The following is a 16274-nucleotide window of genomic DNA, read 5'->3' as shown; positions in this document are numbered from 1 at the left end:
AACCTGGCATGCATGCTGGGTCAACTTTGAATTGCTTCTGTGATCAGACCTGTTGAAAGGTGGCAGTTTACATGGAAGTGGGTCTATGCAGTGCAGAAAATGTGTATGCCACTCACTACCTACATGTACAAGGACTCCATGGTGTGTGCCAGGAAATGTGAAGGCAGTGCAATGTCAAATTCAGACATCACGTGCATTGTGCATTCAATGTGTACCATATCTAGAAGCCAAGCACCCCTCCACCCCAGTAGCAAAGCAGGGATGCCTAGCATGGTATCAAAAGGCTGACCATACACCTGTGTATTGACAGGTAGTGTTGACTGGCATCAACAGCTTAATGTGATTCAAGTGACAACACTGCAAATGATGCTGGGACAGTAAGCAGGACACATGATGAAAACTCTGGATTCCGCCCATGTGTGAAGAAGTCACAACAACAGTCGGACAGAGTCATTGGCCATTGAACAGGCTGAGGCCTGTGAGCCACACAGATTGTCAGACCCTAAACATGTGTGCAACGCAAGACTGAGCCACAGTTGACATGGGAAGGCTGATGAGATGGCAGGCAATGTATGCAACCAAGGACTTGTATTACAGTGATCATCCAGTCAAGGACACATAGGGGCGTGCAATGCACATTGAGCATGAATGGGCACTCATGTCCCTGCGGGACATCTGACCTATGCACAGTACAAGTGAGATACCCTGCATCAAGTACTAAGGCTGTACCACATGGGATATGTTTGGCATATTCTATGCTGGAAGTTAGCATCTACACAGGACGCATGAACAAGAAAGTACACATTGGCAAGACTGAAGAACACCAGTGCAAAGGTGGAACTGGGGTGCAGAGTGGCGGAGGGGGGGCAAGGGAGCATGCCTACATGGAGTCCCCGCATGCAGGCAGAGGAGACATGCATGACGGAAGCATTGCATTACTTACACATCAGAACCATGTACACGTCACATGTAGCGGCAATCATGCACAAGACATCCCACAAGTGAAACACACACGTCCTCAACAAACACGCATCAACACTCACTGGACTGTGCATCAAAGTCCAGCATCTCTCCCACTCCTTCGACCAATTCAGGTGGTATGAACTCCGCAACAAGTGCCTCACACGGAGCGAGTTCTTCCTCCTCTGGTGCAGGCCCACCGCCAGTCACCAGAGTCAAGTTGTAATTAGAGGCACGCTTAGCCTTAGTGCTGCGTTTGATGTCATTCCAACGCTTTTTGCACTCTTGCGCCGTGCGCGCCTCATGGCTGAATGAACTGACATGTTCCGCAACATGCTTCCAGTGGGTGTCACGTTGGGCAGCCGTAGTCTGACTATTGGCACCCACTAGCATGTCACGGCTGTGGCCCCGCAGGTAGTCCACAAGGAAGTCCAGTTCCTGCTTACAGAAAGGCTTCTTCCTCGATGTGGAGGAGGTCGTGGCTGTGTGTGGGGTCCCAGCCTGTGCTGCAGGTGCAACCTTCCTCCTCTTGGACTGTGGCGCAGACCCAGGATGGCTAATGCCGCCCTGACCAGTATGGCCAGTGGGTTCGGTGGATTGAGCCAAGGGAGTGGCAGGTGGAGGGATGACCAAAGGCCTGACTTGTGTCAGTGGCAGCTGGGTGCCCACTAATGGACCCTGCGCAGCAACATCAGCTGTGGCAGGGTCATTGACCGCAACGGTCCTGGTTGGCAGACTCACAACCGGGGTGCTGTTGGGTGCATCTGCCCCTGCACTTGCCAACACCCGGCTGTTCGGGGCAGCAGATGACATGACTGCCCCAGGGACACGTGTCTTGGCCTGAGCAGCCCGGCCTGCCCCTATGGTTTCCCTCCTGGCCTGTTGGAGATCTACCAAGGGCTCCTCAAGTGCCAACGCAGCCTGTGCTGGCAGACCCCGAGCCTGGGTGGCGGTGTCCACAGCTGCACCTGCAGCTACCACTACCCTTGGGCCCATGGCAGTTGATTTAACGGACTGCCGGGTCACACGGGCGCCACGGCCAGATGCAGAAGCTGCATCCCCCGGAACCATAGGGGGTGGTGGCATAACTGCACCAACACATGGCACAACATTGTGCTCAAGTGGCGCACCCCTGCCTCTTCCCCCTCTGTTGTCGCCCTGGACACCCTGGAGTTCCCCTACTCCCTGGTCACCACGGCCACGTCCCCGACCACGCCCGCCACGAGGAGGACGCTCAGCTGAGGTGCCCCTCACCTTTGGTGGCCTCCCAACCATGGCACAGATGTAGTAGTGCCGGCACAGATGGAGTGGTGCCAATGGGAGGTGTACACCACAATTGACCTGGGCAATTGGGGTGAAGGGGGTGGGAAGCAAGATGTTAACAGCCCCCCTGCACCTGCAAGGCTGTATGTGACCCTGGTGATGTAGTGACGGGTCACGCAACGCTCAGGCACCCCAAAACTGCAGTAAAATCGTGCACGCAACCCTGCAGCCTACGTGCGTGGATTCAACCTCCCGCAGTATGCGGTGGCACCCAGTAACACGAATAACGCGTACGCGTGGGACACGCAGGCTAAAATGACATCGAAAATGGGTGCGATACACAGGGGCACCCGCAGTGGGTAAAAGAGTGTGTGCGACTCACCGACTGAATAGCGCGATGCAGAAAAACACGCGTAGCCAATACCCCTGCCAAAAGAAGAGATACGTCCTTGATAGCTGTGAAGTTGTGATGGTGCACGAAACAACAGGAAGCAGCAACACACGTCGGTCTCCACGAAATGCACGTACAGCGAACTGCTGGGCCCGCTCACCTTTAACCCGTGCTGAGGGAAACGCACGAGCGCGTCACGTCACTGCATGGGCCCTTTCCTCGTATTACATGCGGACGTGCAGTTTTTCACGCGCGCTGAAATGCCCATGCACTTCTGTGCGCGTCACGTCACAGGGGCGCTTGCTCTTGAGGGGCCTTCTGTCCAATGAAATTGCGTATGCGTGCAGACGCGCTTACGCGCTAAGGGCCTTTCCTCGAATTACATGCTGACGTGCCGAATTTTCACGTGCCAAATCACTCCGTATCAAGCTGGCCACGCGTAAGCACACGGACGACCACGCTCCTGCCCAGAAGGCCGAATTACTGCCCCCCAGAGCCCCGAGTACACTCACACCTGCCATCTGCTGCTGCCTGACTGCCTGCTGCCCACGTGCCCTGCCATTTGCTGCCTGCACATCAGCCAGGGGTGCTGTTGCTGTGACCACCCCTGCTGGAACCGAAGACTCCCGACTGGGATTCCATCGCTCCACAGCCCAGCCCCAGGACCCAGTTGCCCACCCTCTCCTGCCTCTGGGGTTGTCATGTCAGCCACTGCAACATCTGGCACCATTGACAACCCCCGGCCAGAGAGGCAGAGGGGCACCAGCTTCAGTGCCAGGGAAGTTGGTGTCCTGGTGGAGTAAGTCCTGGGGCAGTATGATGCCCTTTTTGGAAGTTCCCGCGCCGACAAGGAAGGACAGACTCGGATCTGGACTGACATTGTGACTGCCATCAATGCGGAGGGGGTGGCAGTCCGCGACTTCCAACATGTCAAGAAGCGCTGGGGGGACTTCAGGTCCAGGACCCTGAACAAGGCCCGGCGCCTCTTGAAGGCAGCGGATGCTAAGGGGCGCCGGGGCCACTTGTCGGAAGATCAGATGAGGGTCCTGGAACGCATATCCCCAGCGCTCCACGTCCAGGTCCTTGAGAGGCAGACCCGTCTGGAGTCGAGCGGTAAGTGTACATGCATCATGATTGTGAGCTGTGCGTGTGGTGATGTTTCAGTAGTGTGCAGGTTGCACATCTGTTTGTATGTGGTGGAGTATGGGTGGGGGTGTACAGGGCCGTGAGGCTAACACATGCGAGGGGTGTAATGTGTGAGACATGGATGGTGCTTGTGTGTGTAGGCTTGCATGCCAAATGCAGTTGTGTGGGCACACATGTTTGGATGAATGTGTATGTAAGTAGACATGTTCGTGATGTCACGCATTTATGTTGTTTTCAGCTGCATGTATCAGCACTGTGTACATGTGCATTTGTGTGTATTTGACAAGGGTGCAACAGTGATGCAACATGGATGCATGTGACAGCGGGATGTGGAAGCCTGATTGGCAGATGCGACATGGATGCCCATCTCAACACTGCGACACTTGGCAGAGGTGTACACATGCATGCAAGTGTGGTGGTGTGTGTACATGTGTAGTGCACTTCCTGTGTTGCATGTGATGTCTGGCTCAGCTTTGCCTGCTCATGCTGTTGTATGTGTATGGATGGTGCTGACAGTTGCGATATGGCTGTGGTATGGCTCATGTGTGTGAGTTGAAATAACATGTGTGTTGGGGATTGTGATGGCATGTCTGAGGTTTACCAATGCCACTCATGTACAACTGTCATGTGTGTATGTGTCCATTGTACAGTGCCCTGATGCCTGTGTTTTATTTCTCCCTGTCTGTAGTGTCAACTGATGAAGAGGGCGGAGAAGGTGCTGTGGAGCACAGCGGCGGGGATCCCACCGCCAGCCGGAGACGCAAGTCCCGGCTCCCCTCCCATGTTGTCATCTCGTGGGGGTGTGAGGAGTCTGGTGCCACGTCCCAGGCCGCAGCTGCCGGGGGGAGGTCCAAGAGGCGGAGGTTGGAGTTGGACTCCTGGGCAGCAGAAGGGGCAGCTGGGACCCCACAGGGCCCAACGGGGGAAGATGGCACGGAGTCATCCAGGTTGGTGGGGGGTTTGGTGGAGGAGGAGGCCGTGCAAGCAACAGAGACGGGGTCTGGAGGTGGGGATCCCACTGGTGCTAGTGGTGCAGTGCAGGACCAGGGACAGGAGGCAGCACAGGCCGCCGTGGAGGTGCCTGTGTGCAATCCTGTCCCTGCATCATCTTGCACCAGCAGGGATGCCTACGTCCAGACCCGTTTTCAGGCAGGGGATGAGCTAACGACAACTGGCCTTCCTCTGCCTGCGGACGTGGCTATCCGGGTCCGGGTTGAGCTTGTCCTGACTGGTGTGGCGTTGCGTCAACGGGCCATGCGAGGTGACCTGCAGTCTTTTCATGAGGAGACTGCACATCATCTTGAATGGCTTGTTGACCGCGTCGGCCTACTGTTACAGGTCACCCAGGCCGGATTCCTCTGTTTGATGGGGCTTGCTACGACCCCCTCCTCAACTGAACCCCCTATGCGCCAGTCGTCCTCCGTGCCATCCTCCCACCCATCAGTCACCTGGGTGCCCTGTGGAGCTGCCTCTGACCGTGCGGCCAGGCTGGTGGAGGAGGCATCCCTGCCACAGTTGGGAGTCGGACGTCCAGCAGGGGTGGCCACATCAACGACTGCACCCCAGCCGGCGGAGGATGTGCAGGCAGCAGGAAGCAGTGCACGGGCAGAGGCACAGCAGCAGCAGCAACGTGGTGGGAGCCATGAACGCTCGGGGCCTTCAACATCGGAGGGGCAGGCATCGGCCGGAGGGCAGGAGGACCCAGGACAGAGAGTGTCTTCTGTGTGGCAGCGGTTGGGCCACGCCATAGATGCGGAGCGGCAGCAGGCGGAAGAGGCACGGCTCACAATGGTCAGGGCGGAGAACTCCATGCGGAGGGCCCTGAGGCGGGCCGAGTGCCTCGAGGCAATCCGCAGGGGGTTGGAGGTGGACACGTCGACGGCCCGGCAGACCCTCGGGGCCATGGAGGAGGACCGCCTCCGGGACATTGAGCAGGAGTTTGATGATGCCCTGGCCCGGGACATCCAAAAGTGAGCCATCAGACTAGCCCGCTGCCCTTGTACATAGTTATGTAGTTAGTGTTAGGTTTCCTTTGTTTTTGAATTTATTTTGGACCTTTTGGACAATGGGCCACATTTTTGTATATAGTTTTTTTTTTATTAGTTAGTGTTGTTAGATAGGTTTCATTTCTTTTGTTGGGATAATGGACCCTGGCTTGTTCGTCTGTACATAGTTCACTGTTGGATTTTCTTTTTCTTTCTCAATTTACCCATGGAGCATTGGCTTTCAATTATAATTTTCCATTGGATTTTCTTTTGTGGACTGTGACTTTGGACACCATTCCTTTGGATTATGATTTTTGGTTTTGCTTTTTTTCACGGACATGCTTCTTTTCATTTTTGTACATTCCCATTTCTGTTTCTTTATTTTTGATTTAATTTATGTTTCCTTTAATACATATTTTTTGATCGAACATCAATGTGTAGTATCATCTCATTGGTTTAATGCATATCATGATATGGGTTTTGAGATTCACTGACAACCATTGGGTGTATGTGAGGGACATGTGTTTGTTTCCAAACTTGCAATTGGTGTTCTGTCATGTTATTGCCATTTCTGAGTGGGTGGATGCAATACTCGGATGAGTGTTTTGCATTTGGAGGCTGACCATAGGGACCAGGGATCTAGATTGTGATGACATGTTGGCTGGGAACATGAGTTGGACATGGGTGTTATTTCAATATATGTTTAGAAGGATTTTTTAAGTATGTATGAACTGTGTTATTGATTGTATATGCCCAAGCTTTTTTGGCGTTCACTATATGCACAACTCTTTAATACACAAGCTTGAATGACTCTTTTTGATGTTTGGTTTGAGATATATACAAATTATATGTAGATGTAAGTACCCAAGAGGGTACATAGGATTGGACCAGAGGCAGGGCTTTAATTCATTTATACCTCCCTATAGGCCAATCTGCATACTTACCAGTACCTTGCGTTAATCTTAGTTTCATTTGCCCACTTACTGGTATATATAGCCCATGGGCGAACCACAGCCACAAGAGTATAACTTATTTTTTCCTTTGCATTCTGTCAGTTCCGACTAACTTTGCCCATTGTAAAATTTAACCCAGAATGTAAAGGAAAAAACATGACTAAACTTCTCAAATGGAAACTGCAACATGTATTCCAAATAAACATATGTAATTCTGTGCTTTTCTAAATATTTTTTTGGAAGCCTTTTTAAGAAAGTAAAAAAAATGCATATCTGCATTTCCAGCAGTATTGTGCCACTTTTTCATAAAACAAAGCAAAAGGACGAAACATTAATTTGTACACCATTTGTAATTGGTGCTCAGTGTGTGCCAGTTTAATATATTAACAGTACATGTATACTTCCTAACAAAACCCATTCCAATCTACAGCTTCTTATGCAGTCCTACTTTTTTCTCTACATTCTGTGACTTACACTACAAAGTTTATAATGGTAAATGTGGAACTACAAGTCCCATAATGCAAACAAAACCTATAATGCATCATGTTGGCAAGTATTCATATACTCCTAACACATTAAACTTATACACACCAACTGCCATTTAAAGTGTACTGCAAATCTTTTCCATCCATCGACATTCTTCACTTTTACAAACTGTTACAGAGCTTCTGCAAATGCACATAGACATTTCATAAATTTCAAAAAAATGCTCCTAAATGAAACCATTTTTGACCGTCAACCAATTTTTTTACATTTTTCCCCACCACTCTTCCTTCCATTACAAATATAACCCTTCCTTCATAAAAGTACTCTACCATTACCACACATGCCCACTAACCTCTTTCAATAATACAGGAAAGAAACACATCACTGCAATCAAGAACCCAAAACAAATACCCTATGCATCCGATATATTACCCCAGACCATTTTTTTCAAACCAACATTTCTTTCACTCTAACCCATTATATTCCATGATGAACACTCCTACTGTTCCCACCCACACACCACCATTGCAACACCCACTCTGTTCCTCAAAACAACAAACTCAACACCATCACAGCTCTGCACACTCGTATTCCCACAATCTTTCCGACTACACCTAATATACCACCTCACAATCAAGCAGTACGCTATTATTCTCTACAATCACATCCAAACACCCATGCACCATATATGCATTACACATTGCACAACTTCCCAATACAACCATTGTCTTTTCTCAACAGACACAACAAGATGCTTACAAAACAGCAACTCCATAAAAAAAGAAAGAAAAACTAGAACAGATAAGACCAAAGTACACCGCAGTCATCCACATCTAAAACAATTTATAGAAAACTTTATAGAAAACCTTAAAACAAACGATCTAGTAACCAACATTCAACAACACTAAACCAACCACGACTAAAGAAGGCAAGATACAGAATTATGTACAAAGAAAAGCGCACCTACTAATAAACCCAATGCTCTATCTACCAGTGTTAACATAGTCACAGTAAAGCAATCCAAAACAAATTATGTTACAAAAAATGTCCCACCGTAGAATACTTCACAATCTTATAAAAACATCTAAAAAGTCACGATCTTCCCTTAAAATCTACTGAAGGAGAGTAATACTGGAAGCTCTAATCAACAGCTCTTTTCAACTAAAGAGACAGTTGTTTATATTGGTTTTAAACAGAGTGAAACTGCTAACTAAATAATCAATACATTACAGTAAGGACTTCTAAACATGCACATTGTCAATATAGAGACATTTTCAAACTTGATGGTGAATGGATGCACACAAGAAGCACAGAAGCATACTTCAATGAAGAAGAATATAAACGAGACCACAAAAAACTATTTCCATACACCAATAGTGGTCAAGGGAATGAAATGGTGGATCAAACCAGTATGGAAAAAGAAACCCTTATAGAAAAGAAATCCCCCAAATTTTTTAACCAAATGCTCCTTTCACCCAAACAACCCACGCAGTGCACACATGAACATGCAGCTCAGTGTGTAATGTACGTCACAATCCTTCAAATCTTTACGGCAATTCCTCAATCACTATGTAAATTTAAAAGACAAAAGTGAAATGATCACTTTACAATCCATAGACTCCTGACCAGTGCGCAGCCACACTGGTCTGCGAGGACATTCATTAGCCTGCACTGCAAGAACTGCCACCACATCAAAATGTTAGCGACACACCATTCCACTATACGGAATCTTGTGCATTGACATACTATGCAAAAAGTCCTGCTCTAGAACTGCAACATTTACATAACATTTTCCTACAGAGAACAGCCAAAGAACTCCTTCAATAAATAGAGCACATCCATCATAAATATTTTGCAACTGAAGGTGACATAGAAAATGGTGTACCTTCAGACAACATTACCAAAAACTTCATAAAAACCAACATCCTAATAAACACATACAAAAAAGAAATAGCTAAGTTTCAAAACACATCTGCTGAAATCCCAGACCAAATATGTGTCTGTTGCTACAGAATATTTTAATAGAAGACCATGAAGAATCCCAATGGTTCCAATTAGCTTAATATCTAACAGCAGAAGATAAATACAAAATAACTAACTCCTCAAGAGGGCGCACCTACTGCAACACAAAGCTTGACAATAACCAAATGCCACCACGTGCTATCACTAATAATTTAGAAAAAATCCCTCTTCCAAAAATTCGCCAAAAGTTTGACTTGTATGACAACGTTAGAATACAAACAGTGTTCCCATTTGAAGCTATAAAACACCTTCAACCAAAAACAGCCAAATTACCTCCATCAGAACTACTAAAGGGCATCTGTGGCAAAGTTGTATATTTACCATTCGACCTAAAAGAAAATGTTCAAACTGTAGGACTACAATGACCAATAGATCAATCTTTGATTATACTAGTGAACGATATGCCAATGAAAGACAAAAAGTGTTGCAACAACTAGTCGACTTAAACAAAGTTAGAGAAGCTCTCCAATATCCTGCAATATCCAAAAGAAAACAATGAACGCTAGAACAATATAAACAAAGAGGAAAACTTAAAAGAAACTATGCACATTCTTCTCCAGAAACTGGACAATTTTAATGTGTAGATCCTGTTACAGCAGCCAACATTTTAGATCAGTATACCATTCACCCACTTCACTCTAAAGACACAATTGACGATGCATATCGAATGCATCAAGCAAAAGGATGTCCAATGAGCATATGGGAAAAAAGGTGCAGTATCACATTGTTTTCCTCTACTCTTTCCTACGGGAAAAGGAGGAAGATATGAAAAGTCCACACAAATTAGTGCATCCGAATATTACGCTTTATGAATGTATTCTGAAGACCCTAGATTCAGGCAAAATGACAAATGCATTTTCCACCTTCTTTTCGAAAGTGAACTAGCAAATCTATGTTAAGGAGCTTCACACACATTTAAAACAGGTTCTAACTTTTTAAACATATCGGCTACCCAACTTCTTCAAAAAATAAAAGACAAACATGACGTTTTGCAGTCAAGTATTACAAATCTCTTGGCAAACATGCATGATACAAAAGAATACTGGTTCTGACGTCTTGCTGATGTACGTTGTATGCTAAGGAACTGAGGCCCACCCACATGGTTTGTTACTTTAATTTGTGCAGAGTATGCATGGGATGATTTGCATGACTTCTTACGCACGGCAAACCAGAAAAAGACAGAACAGACATAAAAACACCAGGAGAACTTTGTTCTCTGGGCCCTTTAAATGTATAAAGGTACACCATCCATCTTTTCATAGCCATGCTGCATTTAATCTGCAATAAAACTTCCCCTTCACTCGTAGAAGTGCAACACTTCTTTTGCAGAAAATAATATCAATCCAAAGGAGCACCACACATCCACATGCTTTTGTGGATAAAAGATGCTCCAACATGTGGCCATGATTCTAACACCACTGTTTTACAATTTATTGAAAAATACATTACCTGCAACATCCCTTCAGAAACCACATAAAGTGACCTTCACACAAGTGTTACGCTTCCAAAAACATAAATGTGTCAAAAACCACCAATGTAGATATACAAACAAAGGGTACTACTATACCGAATGTTTGCTTTGGCTTCCCTAGACCAGTGTGCAAAAAAGGACAACTAAATAGCTTGATGTCTTCTGTTTGACAGAGTGTAAAAGGTGAATCCCCTAAACATTCATACATTAGAAGGGATGAAGCATCCAAGTACATCAATGATTACAATGCAATAATGTCCCTCTTGTGAAATGCAAACATAGACATACAATGTGTATTGCAGACAATTCCACTGCAGTTGCATGATATGTCAAAGCTTTTCTCACCAAATGTGAGAAAACAGAGCTAAAGGACCTCTGGGATGGCATGTCATTTAACAAAACACTATCACAGAAATTGTACAGCTTCAGTATGAAAATGCTCTCCAGTAGATAATGCGTGTCCTACGAAGCTGCATACCATTTAACAGGTAGAGCCTTATATGGTAAATCTGAGCACATTGTTTGGCTGAACCCTGCCCAAGCCTCATCCCGAAAAAGAATACTAAAATCCTACCAAGAGAAAGAAAACATAGCCACAAATGATCCCAACATCCAGGACATTTTAAAAAACAATTAACTTGACACATACTACCCAAACAGAAGTACTACTTTGGAAAGCATGTGTCTCTACAACATTGCCCAAAACAACACCTACACAAACAATGTCACACCAAATGAGCAAATATTCAGTCTCAACTTTTGAAGGAAGCCTACTGAATCTCACTAAATCCAGTCTAATTAATCATATAAAGTTATCATTTAAATCGCCACACCATAGAGAACTTTATTAAATGGCCCTACTGCAACTTTTTAAACCTTGGAGAAAAGAAAAATAATTATTAGGTGACTATGACTCATATGAAGATGCACTTAAAGCAAATGAAGCCATTTAAAAAAGACAATTTCAAACAATACAAACAAATGTTGGACAATGAACAGCAACAAGAGGAAGAAATGGAAGCTCAACTACACAAAGACACTCCCGAGGGCAGTCTGACTACCCTAACAGGAAGCCAAGACCAACTTGGAGAACCACTCATTCTAATTCATGGCTGGGGTAGAACATACCATCTATCAATATAACCAATCTGAGGAAAACAACTCAGTTCTGGAATCTCAGCTAAATGATGGACAACTCACCGTCTATCTGGAAGTGACTTAATAAATTGAGCATGGTTTTAAATATGAAAGTAAAACCAGTACATTTAAAAATTATAAATCTCTGCTCATGTATGTAAGTGGTGAAGCTGCTTCTGGCAAAAATATTCCTAATTAAAATAATGAGCAATTGTCTACAAAACTTAACAAACAACAACGTTTCAGCTGTAGTAACAGCCCCCCACAGGTTTAGCCTCTTGCAGCATTGGTGGTATAACTTTACACTGACTACTAGTTCTCCCTGTAGAACTCCAAAACAAATTGGAAAACTACAAATTGTCAGCAGAGGCTACAACTGAGGTATGCATAATTCTAAAACAAATGAATGTGCTCCTGATAGATGAAGTAAGCATAGTGTCCAACCTCATGTTGGCTTTAATTAATCTGCGAATGCAAGGAGTTCTTAAAAATCAATTACGAGGAACTGTTTGGAGGAAAACATGTTATTGTTTTCAGAGACCTACAGTTGACGCCAGTGAAATGGCAACCTATTTTCAAAACATTAGGACACAAAGAATGCCATAATGCTCTCGCAAGATTGGAAATGTAAATCTTTGGCAACATTTTCACTACAAAGAACTAATTGAAAACATGTGCCGGACTTTAGAGCTGACATATGCTAACATTTTGAAAATCATTAGAACCAGGCTGTTTAATAAAGATGCAAAATCCATCTTAAATAGTAGACTAATCAATGAGCTTTATAGGCAAAACACACTGCTCCTGATGTCATGGAACAATTAACGCTACAAAATCTAAAATGTATGTTCTTAATGCCAACAATTGCAATCAGTGGTCAATTCAATGAAACAATATTGAAAAAAGAAATGCAAACTATACTGCATATCAGCTCCACAGACAAACTAGAATGTCATGGTTTGACAGTTCCTATGTGTCAACAAGCAACAGCCCGACTAAATAGCTAAGAAAAAAGTATCTCCAACACATCCCGATCGGAGAAAATATTAACTTTTTGTCTAAACTGCAGAGTAATTCTAAAATCTGACCTTAACATAGAACAAGGCTTAGTCAATGGAGCAATTGTTACAGTTGTTGGCTTCCAGACATATCCGCATGACAACAACATTCAGTTTGTCAATATCCACTTGGATAAACTAGCAGATGTTACACAAATTGGCCGGACAATAGGATGTTTCCTTCTTTTCAAAGACATGTACGTACGCAGAGAGCATTTTTCTCTATCACTTACATATGCTGTCACTATTCACAAGTCACATGGTCTAACCCCAGATCAAGCATTGATTGACATTGGCATCACAGTTTTTAAAGAAGTTATGAGTTGCGTAGCACTTTCACATTTGCATACATTGAATCGTCTATTCCTAGTTAACTTTGAGGCAAGCAAAGTCAATGCTGACATTCATTGCTTACAGGGTTCACATGTCCAATTATCTCTTGGAAGAAAACCTTCACAACAGTAGGTATAGTATCCCACGCTGGTGCCACAACTACTTCAGGGCACTACACTACATATGTGAGAAAAGAAAGTAATTGATTTTAATGTAATGATTCGTTCAACCCAAATGTAGTCACTAAACTGTAGCAGAATTGACAGCTAGAATATGCCACCAGGTATCTGACTACACCCATAATACTGCAAGAACACTTTGAAAGTCAATCTAGTTAGAATACACCAACAGGTAGCTAACTACTTCAAAAACACCCTTCATTGCAAATGACATAAAATACGATCTCTGAATTGTTATATGACAAAACATTGTCTAAACTCTAATGAACTTACAGTACACCAATAGGTATATAACTATTTCAAGCATTCCCTCGATTACAACATACTTCAAACATACATACTATCAGCCTTACACTAACATAAGTGTAATCAGTTGTTTTTTTTTTATCCAGTATGGATTTTTTTTTCCCAATGACCCAATGATTATGAAAAGTGAAAACAGCAGCGGTGTGTCATACACTTATGTTGTAGCAAATATAATACTTAAAATCTTCTGTTTATGATGGTCTAAAAAAGAAAAATAGTACTTAAAATGTACTGTTTATGAGGGTCTAAAAATGAAAATGTATATTAAAAACTGTATACCACTACAGCTTTTGAACTATCATGATGCTTAACCAATTGTACTTTTTTTCCACAGAAAAGAAACCACAGAAGGCAGCTGCATGACACTACAATACTAGGTAGCCACAGCAATCCTAATCAACTACATATTCTGTGAGCACTATCCTCAATTGTACTACAATCATAAGTACTGTATCCAATTCAATTACATAATTCCTCCATGTTACAAACACTTTGTACTCCCACTACATAACGTACAACTACTTTACACAAATTCCTACTATGTTGATTTGGCCATACTCTTATTACATTACGTATAATTACAATACACATATTACTACTGTGGTGATTTTACACAGAGCACAGAATCTAACCACAGCCCACAACACAATTAGCTGTATAACAAGTATGTTTCTTACACAGTCAACTAATAAAACTCCCCCCACACCCCTTGCAATCCAAGTGATGTCTGTGGACACCGAAATTGCGAGTGGGCCCGGCAGCATTTACAAACCCTTTTTTCACCAATAAAAACAGATCCACATTACCTTTGTTCTACTTCCCTACCATTTCTTTTGAACTACCACGATGTTCACGAATAACTACGGCGCCTGCCTGGCCTTTTTCAACCTACAAAAACAGCACAATATCATCTTTTGTCTACTCCCCCATCCTTCCCAGCACTTCTTTCCACCACCAAATGACCAAAATTGTATTTTCCAGATGTTTTTTCCACCAAGCTGTCTGCAGTCTGCTGCGAATTTCCGCAGATCCAACATGCCATGCGTTTCCCAATAATCTGACGCACGTCACGCTCTTCTCCGTCCAATCAGCGAGTGTGTCTGATGTCCGCAGACGTCACGTCAGACCTCGGGCAAATCGGAGGCCCGTCCGCAGACTGAACAGGGACATGAGTCCATGGACCAAACCCATATAGCACTCATTTTTGATAATTTTAAAAAACAACTACTGGACGTATATACACCATTTTTACAAAAGTGCGCTTTCTGGCCCAAGCTGCCTCTCCTGCCGCAAATATGGTGAACATCCGTCCAGGGGTTTGGGCCGTATATGTCAGCAGAATTCTTTTCCTTTTTGTCTATGGGAAAAAACACACATTTTGGGACCCGAACTATAACTTTGCCCACCTTGACGAAACCTCACCAAGTTTTGCTGGATCGATCTGACAGGGCTGTATACTTCTTTTGCAAAGTTTCCTGAGGATTCGCCCAGGCGGTCCAAGTTATAAGCCACCCAAAAAGTGCTCTTCCTACGGGTTGAGCAACTTAACCATAACTATGGGGCCACTAATGCAGGCCCTGTAATATAGGAAATTGTTCCACTCTTGAGTTTTTATAAAATGTTTGGAGGAGTGTGAAGCCAAAATCTGGATATGTTTTGTAGTGTTTTTTGTAAAAGAAAAAAGTAAAATTAATAATTTAAAACAGCTTTTCATATGAAAAGAAAATGTGTTATTTTCTATTGAATAAACGCAATAAATTACTTAAGGTAACTACACCATTGCATACAAATATAGAAATAGTTAATGTACTTAGATGTGACAACTTTTGTGTCATATGTGATGGAGAGTGTAAACACAATTCTTATACAGAAATATTTTGTAATGGGTACAATTACATTCAAGAAAAAAATTTGCTCATTGCTATTGATGAGAGTGGACGTAGCTATGAAGTCCTAAATGGTGTGATTTCTAAAATAGAAGAAATCCTAAGGACCGATAACACAGACATTGAAAGTGTAGGTCAGTCTAGAATAACACATTAAAAGCAAAGTGAGTTATGGACATGCAATTTTTGTGCAATATTGATAAGCTAGTTGCGTCGGAAGCGGTTGCTTGTTTCTCCTTGAATTTCCCTTCCTACACAGAAGTGCGGCTTGATGCAGAGGGATCTTTCCTCGGAGCTCACTCAGAGCCGCAAAGCACACGGGTCTGAAGGCTGATTTTTGGCGGCGGGAGTTGAGGCTGGAGGCTGGAAAGAACGCAAGCCTCACCAGTCCACCTCCTTGACAGACCCGCTGGAACTTTGGTTCCATGAATCTCTACCCTTACTTTCTGCGATACTATGTTAACATAGCAAAATAAAGTAATGAGTTGTAGTACCACCGGGTGTGATCGCATTACTCCAGTATCCTGCAACCCAATTGTAGCCACAGTTATAACCTCAGCTACAATAACAGGCTTTGGAAGTATAATATTATCTATCACCCCCTGCCTTCAGTCATCTGCCACCGGCTTTTGACTGCTTTTGCCTCCTGGCTTTATTGTGATAATGAAAAAACCACGCAGGCAGGGTCTACGAAGTGA

This window comes from Ambystoma mexicanum, chromosome 5q, assembly GCF_040938575.1.
Source record: "Ambystoma mexicanum isolate Mex_15411 chromosome 5q, UKY_AmexF1_1, whole genome shotgun sequence".
In the NCBI taxonomy this organism is placed as follows: domain Eukaryota; kingdom Metazoa; phylum Chordata; class Amphibia; order Caudata; family Ambystomatidae; genus Ambystoma; species Ambystoma mexicanum.
This window is presented reverse-complemented; position numbering follows the sequence as displayed.